Below are 24,891 nucleotides of genomic sequence, written 5' to 3'. Positions count from 1 at the left end.
TTAAACAGTAATTGGCAAATTACTCAGCTGCTAGGCCTGGAATCTGGTCAGGGCACTGTAAATTGTGGAAGGGGGTGTGGGAGGGACAGGGTTGGTGGGGGTCGGGGGCATGCCCACCTTTGCCTTCTTAAGAGGCAATAGTGTAAAATGCTTAGGACCACGGACTCTGGAAACAGACTTCCTAAGTTCACATCTTGGTTTCACTTGCTAGTCAGGTAAACCTGGGCAAGAACTTAATCTCTTTGCACCTCAGTTTGTCTGTAAAATGGGGTCAGTGCCTTACGTAGGGCTTCCTGTAAATAGGCTCTGAGACCCAGCTGGGACCCTCAGTCGCCTGTATTCCTGGGAGCTGGAGGACGGTGCTTCAACCATAAAGAGGAGCGCTGAGCAGAGCCCCCTCAGATTACCCTACAGGAAATAATAGGGCCTACTGTAGGGGCTTGTGGGGATGACAGAGGTTTATGCGTATAGGGTGCTGGACACGATGGGTGCTAAATTATCACGAGGATGCTACGGAAGGGTACATTTGGACACCAGCTGCCTCCAACACCTGTGATTAATTTTGCAGGAGGTACAGGGGTTGGTGGGTCCCAATGGCACTGCTCCAGAGCCTTCTTGCAGCTCTTACCATCTTTGGGAATTCACATTCTCACATTCATATGCACCCAAGCAAACGCACTCAGGTGGACTCACATGTTCATACACACACACACACACACACACACACACACACACACACACAGGCGGGGGCACCTGAGTGGCTCAGTCAATTAAGCATAGACACACACACACACACACACACACACACACACACACCCCTAAATATGTGATTTACGGGTGTTCATCATCATCATGTGTCTAGCTTTATCAAGCTATTCCACTGGTTTTCAAACTTGTTTTTCAAAAGAGATCTTACATATAAGCTCAATATCATTGTCCCTCAGTTAACATTTACATTAACGTTAAAATTACATTTAACATTACTTTTTTTTTTTTCTTTTAAACTTGTTCCTTGGAAGACTCCTCCATTAACCCTTCTTGTTGATGAAAAAATAAGCAAGCACATTTCTGCAGTAACAAAAATGAAGCAAAGCCTTGAATGAGGCAGCTGGCCTGGGGCCTTAGGTCAGCTCACCCCGGTCGGGGCCCCCAGGCAGGGCCCAAGGATAGCAGCCAAGGTGGCAGGTCCCGTGACAGCGCCCCAGAGGTGGGGTAGGGACAGTCTTAGCTGGGACCCAGACCCACACTCTTTATTTTAATAGCTGTGTTTGATTTTAATGTGCACGATAAAAATATAACTAGCACTTGAGGTAGCAAGATAAGGTTTCTTTTTTAGTTCGAAGAGGCAGATATTCCGTCAAGAAGAGCACAGATGGTACATGGATCCTGCAGAAACCACGGAGGTGATCCACACATCATGGTTGTTTCTTCTTGCTTTCTCTGTCTCTTAAAAGGCACGTTGGTCGTCCTCTTCCAAGGTGAAGAAATTAATCATAAATGAGTGGGAAGGAAAGAGAGAGAGAGAAAGAGAGGGAAAGGCAGAGAAAGAGAGAGAAGCCAACAGAACAGTGGTTTCCTTGGGCAGTCTGCCTGGTTACCAAAGCCAGCCAATGGTACTATACTTTTGCACATGAGATTTCTGTGATAGGATTAATGTTCTTTCTGTTTAAGGCCCCTTCACCACATTCTGTGTGCTTTTAGTAATAAAACAAAATGGTGTTTGGCCAGGGGATGGGTGTCCATTAAACAGACAAGAGCCCGGCTGCTTTGGGTAAGCTGCTGGTGGTGGCTGTTGAAACCTGTCTCCCTCACTGGACCCCAGGCAGCACGGTGTGTCGAATCTTGCACTCAACCCCACTGTGCCATCATCTTGACTCCAAGTACTTGGTTAGTTTTATGATGGAGGCTTCTTCTACCCACTCCTTGGGGAGGGGGGGTCTTTCTAAGATTCACCTCTATGAATGTTCTCACGGTCTGACCTATATTAGAGTCTCAGCTGATGGTCAATGAACAAATACATCAGATATTTTTGTCACCACCTGTCCCCCACCTCTTCAACATCTCCTAAGGGCTTTATCATAGTAGATATCCAGGAAAGACTAGTTAGCTGGTTGGATGGGTGAGTGAATGGGTGGGGGGAAGGGCAGGTGGGTAGATAGTTGGAAGGTTGAATGGATGAGTGAGTGGATGGATGGATGTGTGTGGGTAGGTGGATGGAAGGCTAGGTAGATGGATAGATGGGCAGGTCAGTGGTTAAACAAAGATGAATGAATGGGTGAGTCGGTGGGAAGATAGGTGGGTGAGAAGGAATGAGTGGGTGAACAGCAGGCCTAGAAGAGGTAATTGCAATTCATATGTGTCTGCTTCATTCTAATCAAAGCACATTTTCTCTGGGAGGATCTACAGAGGTGATGGCCCTGATGTCTTGACTCCTTTTCTGTACAAGTCCTGACCTCTAGAAAGTGTTTGCTGCATTTTCTGATGTGAGACCCCATCTTGTCATCTGACTCATGGAAATACATGTTTCATTTCATGCCATTATTCTCCACTCACATTTCACCCTTTCAGGGATTGGGCCTCATTAAAAACTGTCCTCTACACAGTTCCTCTTTGAGGAAGTTCCTTGTTAGGGCATTTCTGCTGTGAAATATATCACACCAACTGATGTGAGTGCCAACCTGAATGCTAAAGACCGTTATTAGCAGATTTAGCCTAGAGATGTTTCAGAGTTGTCAGTTCTGATGTTCATAGGATTATATTTTCAAACATCATCACACATCCTCTATGACAGACTTGATTACTGTGATGAACTAGTTTTCTTCCTTTAAGAAATGTTCCAGTTGCAAAAATGACTCTGAAAGCTTTGGTTGAAAATGCGGGGCAAAACTGAAGTGACACTGTCTCATTTGGGTGGCTGTTTACCTTCCTGGGATAGGCAGCCCAGTGTGGCAGAAATAGCATTGGACATGGGGTCCGCAGACCTGGGTTCGCATGCTGTCCCCTACATCTTAGCAGTGGTGACCTTGGGGAGGTCTCTAATCTTTTCATTCTCTTCTGCAAAATGAGACCAGTGATCAAGAGCCCCTTGCTGGGTGGCTCTGCAGATGAATTAAGGACGGTGCACTACAAACTGTAAAGGGCCGTGTATGATTGAGGGATCCCCAGTAGAAGAAGGAAGAAAGCCATAACTCATCAATATCATTTTATTTATTCATCTTTGGTTCCCAAGTCTTATTCAGGAACTCATACAAAATGTCCAGATAAATGAATTTTAATCCTCATCTTTCTCCTCTTCCTCATCATGGTTAATCCGGAAGTGATGCAATTCGTAACTCTCTTTGCTATTAGCAACTCTGCACAACCAATCATGTAGATTATTCTTCTTCAGATATTTTTTGGCGAGATGTTTCAAACACCTCTTGGAAGAGGGCACCTCAGAAGTTACAGTAATCTTGCTCTTACTCCTTTCAATGGTTACAACCCCTCCACCGAGACTCTCAGCGTGGCCACTCACTTGGAGTCTCTCTTGAAGAAACTGCTCAAAATTGGCAGCATCCATGACCCCCTCTTGTACAGGGTGGGTGCAGTCGAAGGTAAACCTCAGAACTTGCTCCTTTCTTTTTCGACCCCCTCCACCACAAGCTTTTTCATGGGCGCCATGAAATGTACGTATGTATGTGTGTATGTATGTATGTATGTTTTGGTTTGAACAACAGGAGAAATCAGATATATATAGGGGAAAGATTAACTGTATGTCCAAGAACTAATAAAACACCCTTCTGGGCCATGGAATTATTACCAGTGATGAAACCAGAGAATAAATACCTGGCACAACTGCTGGGAAGTGACTGTTTCCCTTTGCTCATTCACTTCTTCTATAAATATTTACTACCACCTACAGTGGAAGGACGTGGGGAGGGGGATGCTACAGATACAGCGCTGAGCAAGGCAGATTTGTTTCTTGTACCAGGGAAGAGATGGACACTAAACAGATACTCATGTGAATAACTATTTGAATATACATTGTGGAAAATGCTTTGAAAGAAAGCCATGGGGTGTGTTGAGAACTTATAGCATGGAGGCCTGACAGAGGCTGGGGATCAGAAAAGCCTTTCCTAAGGAGATGACTTTGAGCTGAGGTTCAAGAATGAATAGGAGCCAGGTAGAGGGTTGGAAGGGCAGCCGTTAAAAGTAGTTGTTATAGAGCACTAATGACATAGAAGATTGTTCACAATATATTCTTCAGTGTAAAGGGGGAAGGTTACAAAGGTAACCTTTTATGGTAGGGGTGCCTGGGTGGCTCAATCAGTTAAGCATCCTACTCTTGGTTTCAGCTCAGGTCATGATCTCATGGTTTGCGAGTTCAAGCCCCACGTTGGGCTCTGTGCTGACATCTCAGAGCCTAAAGCCTGCTTCAGATTCTGTGTGTCTCTCTCTCTGCCCCTCCCCCACTCGCACTCTGTCTCTCTCTCTCTCTCTCAAAAATAAACACACACACACACACACACACACACATATATATATAATATATATATATATATATATATATATATATATATATATATATATAAACTAACATTTACTAAGTGCCTAAAGTATTGAGTTTCCTGGGAGCAAGCCCTGCCTGTGAAGGAGATGTGCTTAGTACCACTTATATATTTATATATATAAGCATATATATATAAACATTTATGTATATAAATGTTTACATATATAATATATAAAACAATGGTTTTTATGGTAGATCCTCACTTAAAAAAAACTTTTTTTTAAAATATAATTTATTGTCAAATTGGTTTCCATACAACACCCAGTGCTCATCCCAACAGGTGCCCTCCTCAATGCCCATCACCCACTTTCCCCTCTTGCCCACCCCCCATCTACCCTTAGTTTGTTCTCAGTCCTTAAAAGTCTGTTAAGGTTTGCCTCCCTCCCTCTCTGTAACTTTTTTTTCCACTTCCCCTCCCTCATGGTCTTCTGTTAAGTTTCTCAAGATCCACATAAGAGTGAAAACATATGGTATATGTCTTTCTCTGCCTGGCTTATTTCACTTAGCATAATACCCTCCAGTTCCATCCACGTTGCTGCAAATGGCCACATTTCACTCTTTCTCATTGCCAAGTAGTATTCCATTGTATATATAAACCACATCTTCTTTATCCAGTCATCCATTGATGGACATTTAGGCTCTTTCCATAATTTGACTGTTGTTGAAAGCGCTGCTATAAACATTGGGGTACAAGTGCCCCTATGCATCAGCACTCCTGCATCCTTTGGGTAAACTCCTACTAGTGCTATTGCTGAGTCATAGGGTAGCTGTATTTTTAATTAAAAAAAAAAATTTTTTTTAATCCTCACTTTTGATAACCAACTTTTAAATACATAAAGACTAGAAGAATGTACTCCAAAATGTTATCCAGTGACTGTCTCTGGATGGAACTCTTTCTCTTTGCTTATTTCTCATTTTCAAATTTTTTGCAGTGATTATATAGTACTTTAGGTCTCGCTTAAAAAAAAAAAAGGAAGACTTAAAAATAGTATTAAAATAATATTAACTTTAAAAGACCTAGACTTTAATCCAGTCTTGGCCCTTACTAGTCAAGGGACTTTAGCTAGTAAGCCCTTGGACTCACTTTTCCCATCTGTACAATAGGATGTATGAACACTCAGCTCCTAGGGTTGTCATGAGGACTAGATGACACCTTCCTACCTGGTTCAGTTCCTGGCACCTGTAGGCTTTCAGCCATTATTAATGCTCTTCTCCTTTCTGTCCCATATATCTTAGATGGACCCTGATTCTCACTTAGAAATAAATGGAGCAGGGAGCGGAGAAAAGGGGGAAGTAGACATCAGAGAGGCCTTGAACATGTCCTGCTCTCGTGTGAGCCTCGAATTTCTGAGGCTGGAGGAACTTCTTTCTCCTCAATGGCAAACTCTAGTGAGTTGGATCCCCACTAGTTGGATTCCAGTTAACTGAGGGCGTATCATGTAATTTAATCTTGAGTATGTAGAAACAACTACGTAGGGTCTTGCCTAACATAGACCAGAGGCCAGCTTGAAAAACTCTTGAGGCTTGAAACCTTAGGGCACATACAATGAATGCCCGTTGTGATAGATCAGCTCTAGATTGTGGCTCTAGTAGACTTTTGGTGCAATAACATCAAGAATGCAGAATTTTATATATGCATATGTATGTGTCATATACATACATAAACACGTACGTATATATTTTTACAGGGCCACCATATGTGATAAAACAGTGACCTAGATTCTCCCTCAGGCACACGGGATCTTTAGTAGGCCATAAGTAGTGATACTCAATCCACATAACCACTATCATTCCCCTTTAGTAATCTGGCAGGGTCCCTGCAGTGTATACAGGCTCTATGGTACTTTCCGAAACACACCAAAAAAATTCTCTGTTCATCCTCAAATCTAGTAATTCTATCAACTAGCTTATGAAGAGCTGCCTCAGTAATCCACATTTAATGACCTTAGCCACCAGACAGCTGTCTTGGGAATTAAAGTCTCTTGTGAACAGAGTATCCTGAGGTTCTAAGCTTCAGTATAATGGAAACGTGTCCTATTTCCCCCAGCAGTAGGATGTGGAGAAGATGCCCGGCTTGGTGTCTTCTCCTTGGGCTCACACTCCTCACCCCAACTTTTATGAGCAGTGACTGTAACAGGCAGTGGGACTTATCAGGTGACCCCCCCCCCCACCTCCACTGGACAGTCAGTGGATGTCAGCTGGGGCTGAGCTCTGGGCCTTAGTTCATCTGTGAGATCATGGGGATGTTGCCTGACATGGTCAGAGAAAGGGCTCTCTGATCTCTAAGGCCTCGTGGGACTCTGAAGTAGTGAAGGAGAAAAGGTTTTCAAGATGGAAACCAACCTTTACTAAGCACCTGAAGTACCGAGTTTCCCAGGGGCAGGTCCTGCCTGTGAAGGAGATATGCTTGGTACCATTTTATAGATGAGGAAACCCAGTTCAAGAGACTGGGTAGCCTGCCCATGTTCACAAGGTGGGAAGTAGAGTCCAGGTTTTGGGCCTGATGGCAGCCACTTCAAATGCCCTTTTTTTTTTTTTTTTTTTTTTACAACTTTGTCTACTTCCCCACCTCCCTCAGTGGAATCCTTTGGAACCTAATTCGCACTCTCACACCCGCCATGTTTCTACAGAAAAATCTATACAAGTATCATTTCGACTCTTCCCTCCACCTGCTGAGCTCTGCCGACTCTGTGAACTCCCAACTACCACCTCTCTTCTCTCTCTCCTCTGCTTCTCATTTATTCTGGCTCTCACTTTTTACACCTACCAGATTATTCTTCCTAAATAATCGTTGAGCGTGTTATTCCTCATTAAAAACTTTCCGTGGCTCCGCACTGCCTATAGGATAGAGCCTGGCATTTTAGGAGCTTTACCTCCAGCCATAACCTGTGTTTCCAGGTATTTCTCCTCCTGCTGCTCTTCATACAGAAGGGATATTAGCTAGTCTTCCACACACACATCGGATTCTCAACCTTCATAGCTGCGCTTTTGGCAGGGGTGGGCTTTCTATCATCTTCTCAACCTTTTATCCACTTAACTACTAATTTTTGAGAACTTACTATGGGCCAAGCACTGTATTGGAATCCAGGAACACAGCAGTGAATCAAACAAACAGAAAGCCCTTCCTTCAAAGAATTTACAACCTAGTACAAGGAGAGAGTCAATAATCGACATATTGAATAAGTAAATTATATAGTATGTTAGAAGGCAACAGTTGCTATTTAAGAAGGAAGAAGAAAGAAATATGCAGGAAGGGAAGGAGAATTAGAAATGGCACCAATGGAGGGGGAGCAAGGAAAAGTTTAAGTGTGCTTTTTTTTTAAGTTTATTTATTTATTTTGAGAGAGAGAGAGAGAGAGGCAGCGCAAGTGGGTGAAGGGCAGAGAGAGAGAGGGAGAGAAAGGATCCCAAGCAGGCTCTGCACTGTCAGCACAGAGCCCGGTGAGGGACTTGAACTCACAAACTGTGAGATCATGACCTGAGCCAAAACCAATAATTGGACGCTGAACTGACTGGGCCACCCGGGCTCCCCAGGAAGTTTCAAACAGGATGGCCGGAGGAGGCCTCACTGGGAAGGTGGTGTGTGAGAAAAGACTTGAAGGAGGTGCAAGAGTGAGCCATGCCATGTCTGGGGTAAAAGTGATCCAGACACTCGGAGCCTGGAGCCTGTTTCCGATTCTGTGTCTCCCTCTCTCTCTGCCCCTCCCCCGTTCATGCTCTGTCTCTCTCTGTCCCAAAAATAGATAAAAACGTTGAAAAAAAAAATTAAAAAAAAAAAAAGTGATCCAGACAGGTGGACCACCAGGGTGAAAGTCTAGGTTGACAATGTCTAGAGCACTGAGGTAGGGGGAGCTTCCGGCCAAGACGGAGGAGTAACAGGAACTGGATTTACCCTCTTGCCTTAAGCAGCTAACAAACCGGTGAAATCATGTGTGACAACAGTTTTCCGACACTGGATTACAGACAGCAGAGGAGAGTGACTCCTGAGAGAAGGGACACAGAGGACATGAGCCTTCGGATTGCCCAGCTTACTGCCTGGAGGGTTTCCAGGCGGCAGCACAGGAAGGACGGCCCACACAGAGCCCCACAGTCCACCAGGTTGACAATGTGAATGGAGACAGAGTTGAAAATTTGACTTAAGAGAAACCAAGGAGGCTAGAATTTGCAGGCAGAGTAGCGGAAGGGAGAGAGCCACATGAGAGGGGAGGGCGGCAGAGCTTCAAGGGGCTGCTTCAAGTCTTCAGCTGTGGACTGTCAGCACCTGCTGATGTAGTGAGGGAACCGCCTGAGACTAGAGAAAGCATGAGCAGAAAGGAACAGGCAGAAGGATCCTCGGAGCTCATGCAGGGCCAGGAACCATCCATGTTCACACCAGCCAGGGTGGGAAACCTTCATAGCGCACAGGGAGATCCTCAGAAGGTTACTGTCTCAGCAGTTGGGGTAAAAGCAACCCTAGACTAACGGTGGCTCTGGTCCCAGCTGACAAAGCTTAGAAGCAAGACTCAGAAAGGTCAAGCTCATTTCAAGTAACTTAATGAGGTCCCAGACAAAGCTTTAGAACATTTAAAGGAATTTTAAAAATATCTAGCACCCAACGAGGGGTCTGATGTCTAATAAAAAAATTATCAAGCAGGCAAAGAAGCTGGAGTGTGTGGGAAATGCAGGGAGGCCACTGTAGCCGGAATGGTGTCAGTGAGGGGAGAAGCACAGACACCATCAGAGAAATCAGAGGCCATATTTTATGGGTCCTAGGAAGCTCTTGGCTAACTGAGTAGTCAGGAGAAGATGTTTTCTTTCTTGCCTCCCCTACCAGAGGGAAAAGTGCCCCTGCTTTGTTCCAGACTCCCTGGGCACCATGGAGCCATTGGCCTATCCCTTGCAAGGTAGCCTTGAGCGCTCACCTGCCCACTACCAGCCCTCACACCGTACTCCCCAGAGTATGGGTTCAACGCATAAGCAGGAAGAAGAGGAGAGTACGGAAACAAAGGAAGTACTGAAAGAAGGACATTTCCCATTGGGGACAATAAAGGGCCTGGGGACCTGCTTCAGTCCCGCCTTCCAGTCTCAGATCCAGCCCCTCAAAGATGTGTGACCTTGGAAAATCTTCCTGACCACCATCACCTGTTTGCTTGTTTGATTAAAATTAATAACTGAGTGCCACCTACTTCTAAAGAGAGTTTGAGGCACCTTTCGATTACAGGCATATACACAGCAAGGCCATTGAAACAGAAGTCAAAAATTTTAAATCATACAATGTGAGGGCGAAATATATTCCAAAAACCTAGGCTGGTATAGTGAACTTAATGACGAATTTAAATGAACTGGCTGCCAAGTGATAAAGAGAATGGAACCTCATTTTCTTCATGTGCAAAATGGGATTAATGAGCTCTGCCCAGCCTACCCCAGAGAGATGCCATGAGGATCATCAAGGCTGTGGATGAGAATGTGTCACTCAGGACTCTTCTGGCACAAGTAATAGAAAACCGTCCCTCCCCAAAGATACTGGTGAAGTCCAGGATGAGGCTTCTCCATCTCTCCTCTCTGGGGCTGCTTTCTCCTCTGCCAGTGCCATTCTCAGCCTCTGCACACACAGTTGCTTCTGAATCCCACATCACAGCACCAAGTCCAGCAAGACAGGGAACCTGTTTCCCCAGTAATGCCAACAAAATCCCTGGAAGTGAGTCCTCTGTGCGTTGATTGGCTGACTTGGGTCATGCGCCCATACCTGAACCAATCACTGTAACTAGAAGGCTGCACTGATTGGCTTAGTCTAAGTCATGTGATTCAGCCCTGCATAGAGTTCAGTTTCATGAAACTTCAACAAGTCAGAGTGGGGCCAGGTGGATCTCTGGGTGGCTTTTGTCTCTTCTCTGTCTCTCCTCCAACAGATCCATTCTCTGCCCTTCTCTGTGCCCTGGGAAGCTGTTGCCATGGTCGACGTTACCCGGGATCCCTTGTCCTCGGGGTTTCTGGCTGGATTTAGCCAGTGGGGAGTGCAGACAGGAGATTGAAAGCCACCGAGGAGAGAGAGAGAGGTCAGGGGGCAGCCCCCAGCCTTGCTTTCCTATCTCTTGAAATAGCTGTGCCCTCCCTCCAAGGCTATGGCTTCTCTGCCTCCCACTCTTGTGAAGTTCTGAGGACACTATTTCTTCCCTTGCTCCTCTGTTCCAAGGCATATAACAGCTCCTGCCATTGTTAGTCTATGGGCACAATGCTGTCTTGTGTCTGTTCCCTTAATCTGTTCCCTCACTCTATAGTAGTCCTTAATAAAGTATCTTCCTTGGAACCATCCAGGGTGAATTCTCTTACTTCCTGTGACCCTGTATTTGTTATCTATTGCTTCATAACAAATTATCCTAAAGCATAGTAACTTAAAGCAACAATAAAGATTTATTATCTCACATAGTGTCTGTGGGTCAGGAATTCAGGAGTGATTTGGCTGGAAGGTTCTGGCTTGGGGTCTTTAATATATGTAATTGCAGGCAGGATGGGACTAAAGTCATCTTCAGGCTTCCTGAGGGTGGAGATTTGCTTCCAAGATAGCTCCCTGCCATGGCTGGCTTACTAATGGTGGCTATTGGTGGACTTAGTTCCTCACCACATGGACCTCTCCATATGGCTGCTTGGGTGTCCTCATCACGTGGTGGCCAGCTTCCACCAGCATGAGTAATCCAAGAGAAAGCAAGGCTAAGGCTGCAGTGTCTTTATATGATCTAGTTTTGAAACCATACTCTGCCATTTCTGTAATATCCTACTGGTTACACAGACCAGCCCTGTTCAATGTGGGAGGAGACTGTACAGGGTGTGAATACCAGTAGGGGAGAATCATTGGAGCCATCTTAGAGTGTGGCTATCACAGCCCCTGAAAACGTCATCTCTAAATTGAAATCAGGGTACTATTATCATTCAAATGGGGATCAGTTGGTGATCAAGAAAAATGTCCGCTACAAAATGTTCGACAGCTATAAACCAGGTGCAAATCCTCTTGATAATAAGGAATTATGTCTCAAATTCACCAGCTGGACCCATAAGTTGAACAGGGGTCTTAGAAGAGCCCCTCAAGCCTAGGCCAGAAGTGGAAGGGAAGAGAGAACCCATCTTAAGCAAAAACATTCCTCCATTTATCTTTCGGAGCTTCAGCTGGCCCCACTCCAGCTCTGAAAACAGCTTCAGACACCCACCTCATCCACGCCTGGCATTCCACAGCCATCATTCTGTTCCTGCTGCTGGAAGTAGCTTCCTGACCCCCCTAAGCCTGAGTCCACCTCAGTAGGTGGGGCTACCAACAGCTGCCCTTCCCTCCCTTTCTGGTTTTGCCCCTGCTGACTCCTCTTTCCTTCCCAGGAGAATTGGTGGAAGACTTTTTTAAATGATGGAAGACTTTTAGGCTTAGCCCATGAAGCCAAGTGAATAGTCCCCAAACTCCATATGGAGCCATCTGGGTTTCTAATGGGGGAGCTGAGCCAAGAGGGAGAATGGGTTCTCAATCAGGCGCCTTCCTGCCAGCCCAGCCCGCTCTTTCCAAGGTGGGAGGTGGGACTGGTGACTCATCGGGACTGAGCTGAGGGCCACCAGGGCTGGGAGGAAACAAGGAGACTGCCACATACATATGCCCTCATGTGTGTACACGCATGCACATACACATGCATTGGCAATGCAAACACACACAGACTGTTGTACAGATGGAGAAAGCAAGACGCATTCAAGACTTGGAGAGCCTCCTGCCCAACTCCAGCCTCTGTGTGTAACCTGATGTCAGCCACTGGGATCTTGGAAAGGTTCTCAGGAAGCTCCATCTCTCAGTTCAGGGATGACCCAACCTCGGGATTTCTTCACATTCCTGCAGGCTTGTGCTCTCATGGTTCTGCTTGTGCTGAATTCATTCAGGATTTGGACCAGCCCATGATCCCTGAGGTTTTCCTCAGCTCTGGGCCCCATTGACCCATGCAGGAAATTCAGACCCCTCCTCCATTATGACAACCACACAAAACAAGAACAAACGGACCTGAAAGCCATCCCCTTTACAAGGACTTGTGAGGGGTTCCAGTGAAGGTTTGGGGCTCAAGCAGAGAGGGTTTGTACCAGAGAATATAATTTGAATGACTTTGAGTTGGACCTTACTCCTGACCTTGTTCCTGCTCGCCACCCTCCCCGTCTTAGGGGCCATTTCCTTCGTGGTGGTCTCTCCGGGCCTCCCACCCCTCTTGGGCCTCCTTCTCTGCCGAGAAAATAGCTCCTTCTGTTCCCCTCGCTGACATTCTTCTTTTCTACCCAGGAGGCTAATCAAGGTTCCTTCCTAACCAAGATCATTTCCTCCTAGGAGGAATTCTGGGCCCAGCTTTCAAATAATATGAACTTTATCTCCTTACACACTAGGAAACTACTCCTAGGAGACTAGGAGACCGAAGTAATTAGGGGATAGAACCCAGGCGGCCGCCTCCCAGCAGAGTGCCCTTTTTGAGTTACCTGTCATGAGCTCCACAGTCCTGCCCATTTTTCCCATAACCTTACTCTGCAGCGCACTCCTCGCTCTGCCCGGCCACCCTGCAGCTCGAGCCCGCTGCCCTTGCATCTGGACCACTGCTGCACCAGCTGCCTTGTCTGAGCCCTGCCCCACCCCCTCCAGGCCAGTCTGCAGCCCACCCTGGCCGAAAGTGAAGATTCTGACAGATTGCAAATTGCATGTCTCAGACTTTCAGGTCGGCTGGTCAGCAGTTTGGTTTTCCTGGTGGAGACTAATCTATTTAACAAAAATAGAACATAATACAGTAAAGCAAAATTAAGTATTTCTAATCGTGGGGATGCTTGCATCTGCAAATGACCAGGAAAGAAGAGAGGTTGGGGCTGGGGGCAAAAAGCCTGGAGGAGGGTCTCATGGTGTGTGACTTTAGAGCTACAGGGCTCAGCTAGCCATCCCGGAAGCTGGGCAAAGACCCCACTCACTGGCTGGGGCAGCTCCCTTCTGCCGACTGTGCAGGTAAGGAAGGAGTGCACCACCATCTGTCTGCCAAACCAGAAAGTCATTCTTCACGTCGCCTTCCCCAGCCCTCAAATGCGGCATCTCTAAGCCCTGTGGATTCCACCTCCTTCCCATCTTTTGAATTATGGACTCTTCTACAGCTCTGTCACCCTCATCTCTCACCTGGATTTCACACAGCTTCCAACAGGCTTCCTTGCATCCAGTCCCCTACCTCATGCCCGTCCATTTTGCACACAACACCAAAGTAGCTTTTTTTCCTCCAGCTTTATTGAGCCATAATTGATAAATAGGATTTGTATATACTTGAGGAGTACTCCTTGATGATTTGATATACAAATACATTGCCAAGTGATCACAACAATCAAGCTAATTAACATACCCATCACCTTGCTCTTTTCTTTTCTTTTCTTTTCTTTTCTTTTCTTTTCTTTTCTTTTCTTTTCTTTTCTTTTCTTTTCTTTTCTTTCTTTCTCTTTCTTTCCTTCCTTCCTTCCTTCCTTCCTTCCTTCCTTCCTTCCTTCCTTCCTCCCTTCCTCCCTTCCTCCCTCCCTCCCTCCCTCCCTCCCTGCCTCCCTTTCTTGCAACAAGAACACGTAAGATCTACCCGCTTAGCATTTTTCAAATACACAATACGATATTGTTATGTGCAGTCACCATGTTGTGCATTAGAGCCCCAGAACTTACTCATTGTGCATAACTGAAAGTTTGTACTCTTCGACCAACATCTCCCCATTTCTCCTTCCTTCCAGCCCCTTGCAATCACCATTCTACTCTCTGTTTCTATAAGTTTGACTATTGTAGATTCTACACAGAAGTGATACGAGATAGTATTTGTGTTTCTGGATCTTGCTTATTTCATTTAGCATGATGTCCTCCAGGTCCATCCATGTGGTCACAAATGAGAGGATTTCCTTCTTGTTAAAGAGGGTGTTGGACTTGTTACTTCCTGGTTTATGATAACCTTTCTGTGGCCCCCATTTGCAACATGAGGTCCAAAGCCCTGCCTGATGTGGGCTCTTGCCACCCTTGCCTCCACCAACCTCCCTGCCCCTTGCATACCACCCGCCAGCCACCTTGCCCTTCCTTCTGGTCCTTCATAGAGCCAAGCTCTCTCTTGCTTCCAGGCCTCGGCATATGCTTTTCCCTCTGCCTAGAACATTCCTCTCTCATCCTCTTTGCCCAGCTAACTCACACTCATCCTTTTCTGTCCCCTCCATGCCCTTCCTTGAGAGAGTGCCCTTCCTTTTGTGCTCATACCTCTGTACCCACCCTCTCCTGCCTTGTAAGTATCTCTCTCTCTCTCTCTCTCTCTCTCTCTCTCTCTCTCTCTCTCTCTCTTTTGCCTGTCACCTTCATTAGACTGGGAGCTTCTAGAAGACTAGGACTTTGTGGCTTAATCATTGCATTTCCCCAGGGTCTAGCATAAGCATGCACTGTCCCAGAGTAAGCTCTCAACAGACACAACATATAGCAACTGCTCCCTCATTTTCTGTGAGGAAACTGAGCCTGAGAGGAGGGAGCATAATTATGGGCAAACAGGGGCTGGTGACAACCCTAGAACTAGAACCCTGAACCTCCCCCTCTGAGCCCAGAGCCCCTTCTGGCTTAATTGTTCAGAAACAGTCTCAGCAAATGTCATTTGGCCCAGGGAACACAGACCCCCAACCCGACAGATTGCAGGGGTATCTGGATCTCCCAACCTGTGATAACCTTTGGGTCTTCACCTCTGCTTGGGCTGCTCATCTCTCTCTGTCCAGAGCTGAGCGGAGCCATGCAGTGTGGGAGCTGAAACGACAGATAAGCAGTACACGTCCCTTCTCCCCAGCTCTTCCCGCTCTGTTCTGAAGCCCCCTGCCCCATTTCTGAGAACAGATTCTCACCCACCCCTTGTGCAGGTAAAGACTAAGCATTTGGGGGGCGCCTGGGTGGCTCTGTCAGTTAAGTGTCCGACACTTGGTTTCGGCTCGGGTCATGATCTCGTGGTTCGGGAGATTGAGCCCTGTGTTGGGCTCTGTGCTAACAGTGTGGAAACTGCTTGGGATTCTCTCTCCCTCTCTACCCCTCCCCTTGCTCGTGCTCTCTCTCTCTCTCTCTCTCTCTCTCTCTCTCTCTCCCAAAATAAATAAACTTAAAAAACAAAAACAAAAACCTAAGCATTTTGCATTCCTCCTCACATTTTTACTGTGGAAGCCTGAGAGGACTGGCCTGGCCACCAATGGGCTGGAGCCGGATCCTACAGTCTCCCAAGAGAGCCAAGAGCCATTTGTTAAATTACCAAGAATTGATGGACCAGTTGTTAAATGGTTGAGAGCTGGAAATCTGCCTTGGTGGGAGTATTTACACCATAGAAATTCCCAAACACTACAAACCAGGACCCTCCCCCAAAGAGCCCATTGTTAAACATTTATCAACACATCTCTGACTAGCTATCTTCCTTCCCCCTACCTACCACCTACTCTACCCCTGCTCCCTCCCCTCAACCAAGGCTGCTTGGGACTCACTCTGATCCCTTGCAAAGAGCTCATTTTCAAACCAGTGACCAGTTCTTGCACAAGGGACAGGGTAGAATGTAGTTAGAAGCATAAGCTTAAAGTCAGACAAATCTAGAGTGAATCCCAGTCCTGCCTACAAGTCGCGTGACCCCAGGCAGATTTCTTACCCTCTCAGCACCTCCATTTCCTCATCTGTAAAATAGAGATAATAATAACACACAGTGCATCCGACTGGGGTTGTTGTTGAGAATTGATTAATGAGGAATAACCCCAGAAAAAAAAATCTCAGATATTATACACAAATGTTTCAGTGGAACTAAAAATAACTTAAAGAATGTTATCTCTGCGTGTTCTGCAGAGGGAAACCTGAGAACAGGGCTGAGAAAGGACTTGTCCCAGGTACACTTCCTAGAAAATGGCAGAGCACAGCCTGCTTCTGTGTCTTCAGACCCCTTGTTGGTTGCTCTTTCCATTATTCCAAGTTGAGGGGGAAATGTGCTATGCTTGCATAGATCTCTGGCTCTTATTCACAAAAACTCAAAGCTGTCAGTAAAAATTAATCTATTCCAAGAGGGAGTATTATTTTGTTGGTGATGATGTTGCTATTTTTGCCTGCAAAAAAAAAAAAATGTGCCTTCTTATAACATCTTTTCAAAAAAACTTTTCAGTAAAGTTTTCCTGTTATGAGAATAATACATACGCATCATAGGATAGTGGAAAATATTGAAACGTAAAAGGAAGAAAAAGCCATAATCACACAACCTAAAACCAACGAGCGTTTAACATTTTTATTTGGTAGGAGTGATTTTTACATAGTTGTGAGTATACTATAAATATGATTTTTACCCTTTTTTTACTCACACTGTGTTATTAGTTAGGATAAATAACACCAGCTGCTATAACAAAGATATCTCAGAATCTTAGTGGATTGACACAGTAAAAATTGATTTCTCTAATATGCAAAGTCCAAAATGGATGTTTCTGGTTGGTGAAAAGCCTTTCCATATGACGATTCATGAACCCAGGCTCTTCCATCTCGGGTCCCCTCTGTTCCTTAGGCCTCAGAGTTCACTTTTCAGTGAATCCAGTTGGCAGATGGGGGCAGTGAAGGAGCATGAAGGACATTATGGGAGGTTTTTACGAGCCAAATCTGGCACACCGTATGCCACTTCTACCCACATCCCATTGGCTGGAACTCTCACATGGTCACACACCTAACTCTAAAGGGCGTTAGAAAGTGCAGTTTAACCATGTGCCCAAGAGGAAAAGGAAATGGATTTGGTGAACAACTGGCCATTGTCTGGCACAATCACAAATCACTTTTTCCACTTTGCAAATAACTTTTTTGCAACGTTTGTAACAGAATGCTCAAGTGTGTGTAATTCAGATCAGCGCCCCTGGCATTCAGAATTGAGCTCAGCATCCCTGATACAGCCTTTAAGGTTCCACATGACCTTGCACCTCTCTGCCTTGCCAATCACATTCCCTGCTCATCTCCTCCTCAGGTGCCTCTTTCGGCTCCACCGGGATCTTCAGCAACTCTTGTTTCTCATCCTGTCTCCTTCCTTGGGAACTTCGCACTTGCAATCCCTCTTCCCAGGACCCTCTCTCCCTCACTCTTAGCTAACTCCTTCAGATCTTGGCACAAATGCCGCCTCTCCACAAAAGCCCTCCTTGACCCCCACTCTAAGTTAGGTTCTTGCTGTAGTTCTCTCTCGTAGCACCCTCTTCTTTTCCTTCATCTCACTTAGTGTAGTTTGTGAATACATATTTATCAGTGCATTCACTGTTCAATGTCTACATTTCCCGCCACACTACAAAAGCCACGCGATCTAGGACGGTGTTGACATTGCTCACCCTTCCTCGGGTGCCTGTCTAGCACGTGCCCAACAGGTGTTAGGTGGTAGTTGATTGAATGCATGTTATCATAATATCTCATAACGTGTCCATCACAGTTTACTTGGCGCTTGTTCTGTTATGTGGGCATTCTGTTCATTTCTGATATTTTGCTATTCTAAACAAGCCTGACTCTTGCATTGTAACGGGAAGGAAAGGATTTGGTCCTGCTTCTCTTGGCCCATCCACCCAACCATCTTCTCTTCATCTCTCTCCTCTCCCCTGCGCCCAGCCCTGCCTTAGGCTCGCTAGCTTTGTGACTGATCACCATTGGAACCCTTTGGACCATCAGATCACGGTCCCTCAGAAGGGTGGCTGTGGGACAGGCCACACCTCCCATCCTGCCCCTCCTCTTAGTTCCCTGCACACCCACTGCCCAAAACTCAATAGATTCATCAAACTTTTCTCCAGGCTTGGACCTATAAAAAGCATTTTCATGTAAGAAAAGTAGTTCAAATAGAATGCAAAATATGACTTATATTAGTCTAAGGCACAGGCAGAAAAAAAGTATTTTTCACCTTTGTAGAGCACGTGGGTAGACATGCACAATTGTTTGATATTTCTCTTTTAATCGGCTGTCCTTTGGAAACCAGAAGGCACCTTCTTCAAGCCTACATGATGAGCAACTCTATGCCTTTTTAAAAATTGTTTTAATGTTTATTTATTTTTGAGAGAGAGAGAGACAGACAGAGTGTAAGTGGAGGAGGGGCAGAGAGAGAGGGAGACACAGAATCTGAAGCAGGCTCCAGGCTCTGAGCTGTCAGCACAGAGTCTGACACGGGACTCGAATCTACAAACTGGGAGATCATGACCTGAGCCGAAGTCAGACGCTTAACTAATTGAGCCACCCCAGTGCCCCAGCACCTCTACCCTTGATGGAAAATATGACCAGCGTTCAAGCCCCAGTATTTTCTCCAAGTCTTCATGGTTCATTTGAAACCAGCGTTGTCCTGGTTGGAGGGCTGGCAGCAGAACAGTCCAAGGTGGGCTTGGATCATCTACGCAGACAGCAGTGCACTGACCAGGATCTCCTGTCCCCCTTCGGTTTCCAACTCCTTAGAGATTCTGCTGCCTGTGTGACATGTCAGGGCACATCTTGTTCCCTCAAAGCACAAATCAAGCAGTCAGATGAGCATGCTTGTTCACACCTCCCAGAGACCAATCAACTGCCAGGGACAAGAGTGTAGTTAGGGTCATATTAAAGATGGAAATTCTTCCCTAAATGCACATGACCTGCAGAAACTATGCCCCTTAGTGAGCCCGGGGCTCCAGGGGGTTAGGCTGAGATGAGCAAGTCTTCATTCTGTCCAGCCTCCAGCTCCAGCCCGACATCAGATCATGTCTGGGGCTGGGCATCCCTAGCCCCTGCTGTGAAATTGAAAGCAACCAAAAAGAAAGAAAAGAAGAAAAGAAAGAAAGAAAGAAAGAAAGAAAGAAAGAAAGAAAGAAAGAAAGAAAGAAAAAAGAGTTCCAATGTAAGACTTGACCCATACAATTCATAAACTGCTGTTGGAACAAAAAAATTTTTTTTTTTTTTTTTTGCAGAAGAGAGCAAGCGAGAATGCAATTGGGGGAGAGGGGCAGAGGGAGAGAGAGAGAGAGAATCTCAAGTACTCAGTGTGGAACTGGACGCAGGGCTCGAACCCATGACCCTCGCATCATGACCTGAGCCCAGACTCAAGAGTTGGGCTCAACCAATTGAGCCACCCAGGTGCTCCTGGAGTAAATCTCCCTCACTTAGTAGTGACACATTAAAGGTGAACAATGGAAACAATTAATTTTTCTAAGACGAAGCTGCCGAATCCTGCTGGCTACTGGAATCCTTAGTGTACATTTCATTCACCACTGATTTTCCTGGGGGTTCTGAACTGACACCAGGTGAAATTCTGCTAACTCCAATTCCCTGGAAGAATTATGAGTTACCCTTTATGTGCAGCAGCCCTGTGTTGTGCCTTTTTCATAAATACCTTCCTTAATTCTCACAAACAATCCTGACGAGTAGGTATTGCACTTCCTATTTTTCAAATAGGAGAATTGATGCTCAGAAACACTCAGTGACTCTTCGGGGTCACACTGGGGGCAGTGTTGACTCTTGTCTGGTGAATGCTGAAAGGGAAGTTTTTTCCATGTGTTATCCTGTGCATTCTGAAGATTCCTCCAACAAACAAATGCAGCTTTTTGCTCCCGATTCAACCTGAACTGTTTGTTTGGATCGACTTTTATGAAACAGACTGTTTTCTTTGACATTAGCAACATCTCTTTCAGGAAGAAAAAAAAAAATCCTTGTAAATGATCCACTTGGTGGCTTTACTTCCATTATTTTATTTGCATTCTAAATCTGCTCTGTGGTCATTCTTTATGAACTCCTCAGAAGTTAGACTCCATTATCAATCAGCATGCCGTCAAGAAAACAGAAACCACTTCAGGCATTTCAGAGGGAGATTTAATACAGGGAACCGGCTACAACTTTGTTGAAAAGGATGGAGGAGCAAAACAGGAAGGTGCTGTCCCTGGAGATAAGTATTTACAGAAACTACTAAGCCCCTTGGGCTGCAGGAACAGAAGGGATATGGTATTAGCACTGCCTCTGAAATGCACAAAGTGAATTCTATTTTCTAGACTGCATGCTGATTGATAATGGATTCTAACTTCTGAGGAGTTTTAAGAATGACCCCAGAGCAGATTAGGAATGCAAATAAAATAATGGGGACCCAAGGACACTGGCCTCTGAGGCTCTTGCTGCTGCTGTTTCTGCTACTGTGGGGACCCCACCACTGGCCACTGAGCAGTCAGCTCAGAGCCCCCCTGCCCCCCGCTGCCAGTTCAGGGATGCTGGGGTCCACAGACACCTGCAGTCACTCAGAACTCCTGCTGCTACAGCCAAAGCAGGAAAAATATAGCTTTTCCCTTATGCATACTTTCTAATCTCTCGTGAATGCCTCTCATTAGCAGAACCTAAATGGAAACCAGCTGGCAGGAGATGGTGGGGAATGTGGTTTCGGACTTTGGGTCCCTGCAGCACAGAGGAGGATATAGACTGTGAGCCACCAGACAGAACTCGGCCACCATGCCAGCCAGAGCTACCCAACTCCGTTGCTTTGGAATGCAGCACGTCACAGGAACTGGTCTCGAGTGCACGTGATGATCCTCAGTTATAGCCTTGGGATCACACACGACGAAAGCTTAAAGAGAGTCACGGCGTTTATATAGACATAAAGAATATGTGTGTGGGGAGAAGAGCAAGACAAATCCCTGCTCAAGCTGGGCTTTAAGAAAGGCAAAGCCAGCCCAGCCTCCTGGCTGAAATGCCAGGCCACAGTGAGGCTGAAGCAAGGGCTTTACTCAGAACCCATCGCCTCTGTTCCCACCGTCTTCTCATGCAGGCCTTCAGGATGCAAGAAAGACATAGTCCCCATGACCTTTGGTGGCAGGTGTCTTAGGTCGGGTTGCCCAGGAAACAGATTCTGAGACAAAGATCTGCATACAGGAAGTTGATCAGAAACCAAACCTGGGAGGGAGGAAGTGAAGCAGGATTGGGCAAAGGGACAAGTTGAAATTGATCAGCTGTAACCATGACCTCAGCCATCCCATGGGGGCTTCTGGATCCCATGCTCCTTCACAGTTGCCCAGAATTGATGAAGGGGGTAGAACTGTGTCCCTTCACATTGACCATTGGATGTCCGCTGCCCCCCGGGGAGGGGGCATGACTGCCATTGGCACAGCTCCGTTGGGGTGCTGGGCAACTCAGCAGCAGCCAGGATGCCTGACAGCTGGGGAAATGAGTGCCTTCTTCCCAAGGGGGCACTAGGACAGTACTCCGCAGTGTCGACCCGGACAGAAGGCACGTGGCAGTCCACTACTGTTCAGCCACAATGTCCAGCCACCCTGGTGGTGCACTCTGAGCTGGCAAGAGAGAGAATCGGGTCCTCATGCTAGCCTGAGCCACTGTCACCACACACCGCGATGACCGGCTGCCAGAGCCCAAGTTTCTCTGTGTCCTTGTTTCCATACTACCATCCATTCTCTATCCAGCTGCCAGATCGATCTGCTCAACCCTTACATCAGATCACAGTACAGCTTTGCTCAGCCTCCCCACACCCGGGGCTCTTCCCTGTGCTTAAAATCCCCTCCAGAGCCTTCCATGGCCTCCAGGTCGGATGTGACCTGCCCCTGCCTACCTACCTGCTCCCTCGCTGTGCTCCCCCGCCCTGACCCTTTCTGTTCCCGCCATGATTCTGCCCTTCCCCTGGAGCATCTCCCTCTTGTCTTGCAGCCTTCAACTCTTCTAGAAGCTCTTCAGTGAGGTCTTTCCTGACTGTGCAATAGACCTCTGCCCTTGCCCAGCCACTCCCTCTTATTTTCTTCGTGGTGCTCTTCACTAACTAAAGTCATCTTGTTCCTTTAGCGGCAAACTTGTTTTATTTGTCTCTCCTAATCAAATATAAATCTCTCCAAGGATAGGAATCAGCACCTAGAAGCTAAGAACCTGGCCCAGAATAGGCAAACATTTGTGGAAAGACACCTATTGGGCAGAATTTCGTGAAAATCACCTGATTGGTGTGTGGGCTTCCTTGTGTCCATGTGTTCTTGTGTCTTATTGACATTGACTTGGCTGGGATAGTGCCCCCCGCCCCCGTCAGCCATGGGCAGGGTAACACAACTGGCTTTAGTGGTCAGACCCAACATGTGCCATGGTAACTCCTTCAGGAAAGAATCAGATGGGACATCTTCCTCAGAAGGGGGCTTCATGGAGCTTCCTGGCTTCTTCTCTGCACAGACCCTCTAAATAGCCCGTTATGTATCTGTGTGTTCTACACCACCCATTGGCTCATGTGGTTGGAGAACTCAGTCACTTGGGGGCTGACGTTTCTGAGAGGTGAGGACACCTTGGACCCAGATCCAACAGTTTATCCCTTTGACAGATGGAATCATATGCTATGGAAAATCCTTGCCTATGGGTTGGAAAGCTTCCTGGTACTTTAAACCTTTTTTATTAAAGCTCTCTGCTATTAAACATCTTTCAATAAGAATTACTACTGCCATTTACTGAGCACCTGCTGTAGGTCAGGAGCTGTGCTAGGTCCATAACTCCGTGCTCAGGAATTTGCCCGAGGGGGCACTGTCCAGGTTTGTGATACTTGGACACTGGCCTCCTTCCATTGCATTACCTGAGACAGAAGGAGGAGCTACTGTTAGTAAAAATAGTTGTTGTGAAAAAAACTAAAATGTGACAGCTCTTACTTCAAAGATGGAGTAGTTTTTTTTTACAAAGTAAAGGGAGGTTCTCATCCCTACCTCATATTCCAATCGAGTGTCATTCTGTCCAAGTTTCAAAGACCATTTCAGTATATACTTTTTCATTTAACTAATAAAGATTCTGCAGCTATATTAAAAGCTGTAAGTCATCAAGACAGTATAGTACTGGCACAAAAACAGACACATGGATCAATGGGACAGAATAGAAAACCCAGAAATGGACCCACAACTCCTATATGGTCCGCTAGTCTTCAACAAAGCAAGAAAGAATATCCAATGGAAAAAAAGACAGTCTCTTCAACAAATGGTGTTGGAAAAATTGAATGGCTACATGCAGAAAAATGAACCTGGACCACTTTCTTACACCATACACAAAAATAAATGCAAAATGGATGAAAGACCTAAATGTGAGACAGAAAGCCATCAAAATCCTAGAGGAGAAAGCAGGCAGCAACCTCTTTGGTCTCGGCCACAGCATCTTCTTACTAGACACATGGCTGAAGGCAAAGAGAACAAAAGTGAACATGAACTATTGGGACTTCATCAAGATAAAAAGCTTCTGTACAGCGAAGGAAACAATCAACAAAACTAAAAAACAACCAATGGAATGGGAAAAGATACTAGCAAATGACATAGCTGATAAAGGGTTAGTATCCAAAATCTCTAAAGAACTTATCAAACTCAACACCCAAAAAACAAATAATCCATTAAGAAATGAGCAGAAGACATGAATAGACACTTTTCCAAAGAGACAGCCAGATGGCTAACAGACACATGAAAGATGCTCAACATCACTCATCATCAGGGAAATACAAATCAAAACCACGATGAGATACCACCTCACACCTGTCAGAATGGCTGAAATTAGCAACACAAGAAAAACAAGTTGGCAAGAATGGAGAAAGGGGAACCCTCCTGCACTGTTGGTGGGAATGCAAACTGGTGCGGCCACTCTGGAGAACAGTATGCAGGTTCCTCAAAAAGTTAAAAATAGAGCTACCATACAATCCAGCAATTGCACTGCTAGTTATTTACCCAAAGGATACAGAAATACAGATTTGAATGGCACAAGCACCCTGATGTTTATAGCAGCATTATCAACAATAGCCAAACTATGGAGAGAGCCCAATGTCCATTGACTGATAAAGGAATAAAGAAGATATATATGTATGTATGTATGTATACATACATGTATATATACAAATGTATATGTGTATATGACATGGTATTTGTCAGAAAAAGACAAATACCATTTCCCTCATATGTGGATTTTTAAATAATTTTTTATGTTTATTTAAAAATTTTTTTTAATATTTGTTTATTTTTGAGAGAGAGAGAGAGACAGACAGAGCGCCAGCAGGGGAGGGACAGAGGAGACACAGAATCTGAAGCAGGCTCCAGGCTCTGAGCTGTCAGCACAGAGCCTGACGTGGAGCTCGAACCCACGAGCTGTGAGAGCATGACCTGAGCTGAAGTCAGACACTTAACCAACTGAGCCACCTAGTCACCCCTATGTTTATTTATTTTTGAGAGACAGAGAGAGCAAGCACACGAGTGGAAGAAGGGCAGAGAGAGGGAGACAGAGGATTCAAAGTGGGCTCTGTGCTGACAGCAGAGAGCCCGATGCAGGCTCAAACTCACAAAATGTGAGATCGTGATCTGAGCAGAAGTTGGACACTCAACCAACTAAGCCACCCAGGCACCCCGAAATTTAAGAA

General features: G+C 45.9%; 1 protein-coding gene and 1 pseudogene across 1 annotated transcript in view; one reads left to right on the top strand and one right to left on the bottom strand.

The window, feature by feature from the left end:
* GABBR2 (gamma-aminobutyric acid type B receptor subunit 2) overlaps positions 1-24,891 on the top strand; it is a 352,196-nt gene that overhangs the window by 224,433 nt on the left and 102,872 nt on the right. The gene's annotated exons all lie outside the window — the stretch shown is intronic.
* Positions 3,172-3,660, bottom strand: LOC101083808 (annotated as a pseudogene).

This window comes from Felis catus, chromosome D4 (genome assembly GCF_018350175.1).
Source record: "Felis catus isolate Fca126 chromosome D4, F.catus_Fca126_mat1.0, whole genome shotgun sequence".
In the NCBI taxonomy this organism is placed as follows: domain Eukaryota; kingdom Metazoa; phylum Chordata; class Mammalia; order Carnivora; family Felidae; genus Felis; species Felis catus.
Note: the sequence above shows the minus strand (reverse complement) of the source record. Positions and strands in the feature narration are given on the sequence as shown.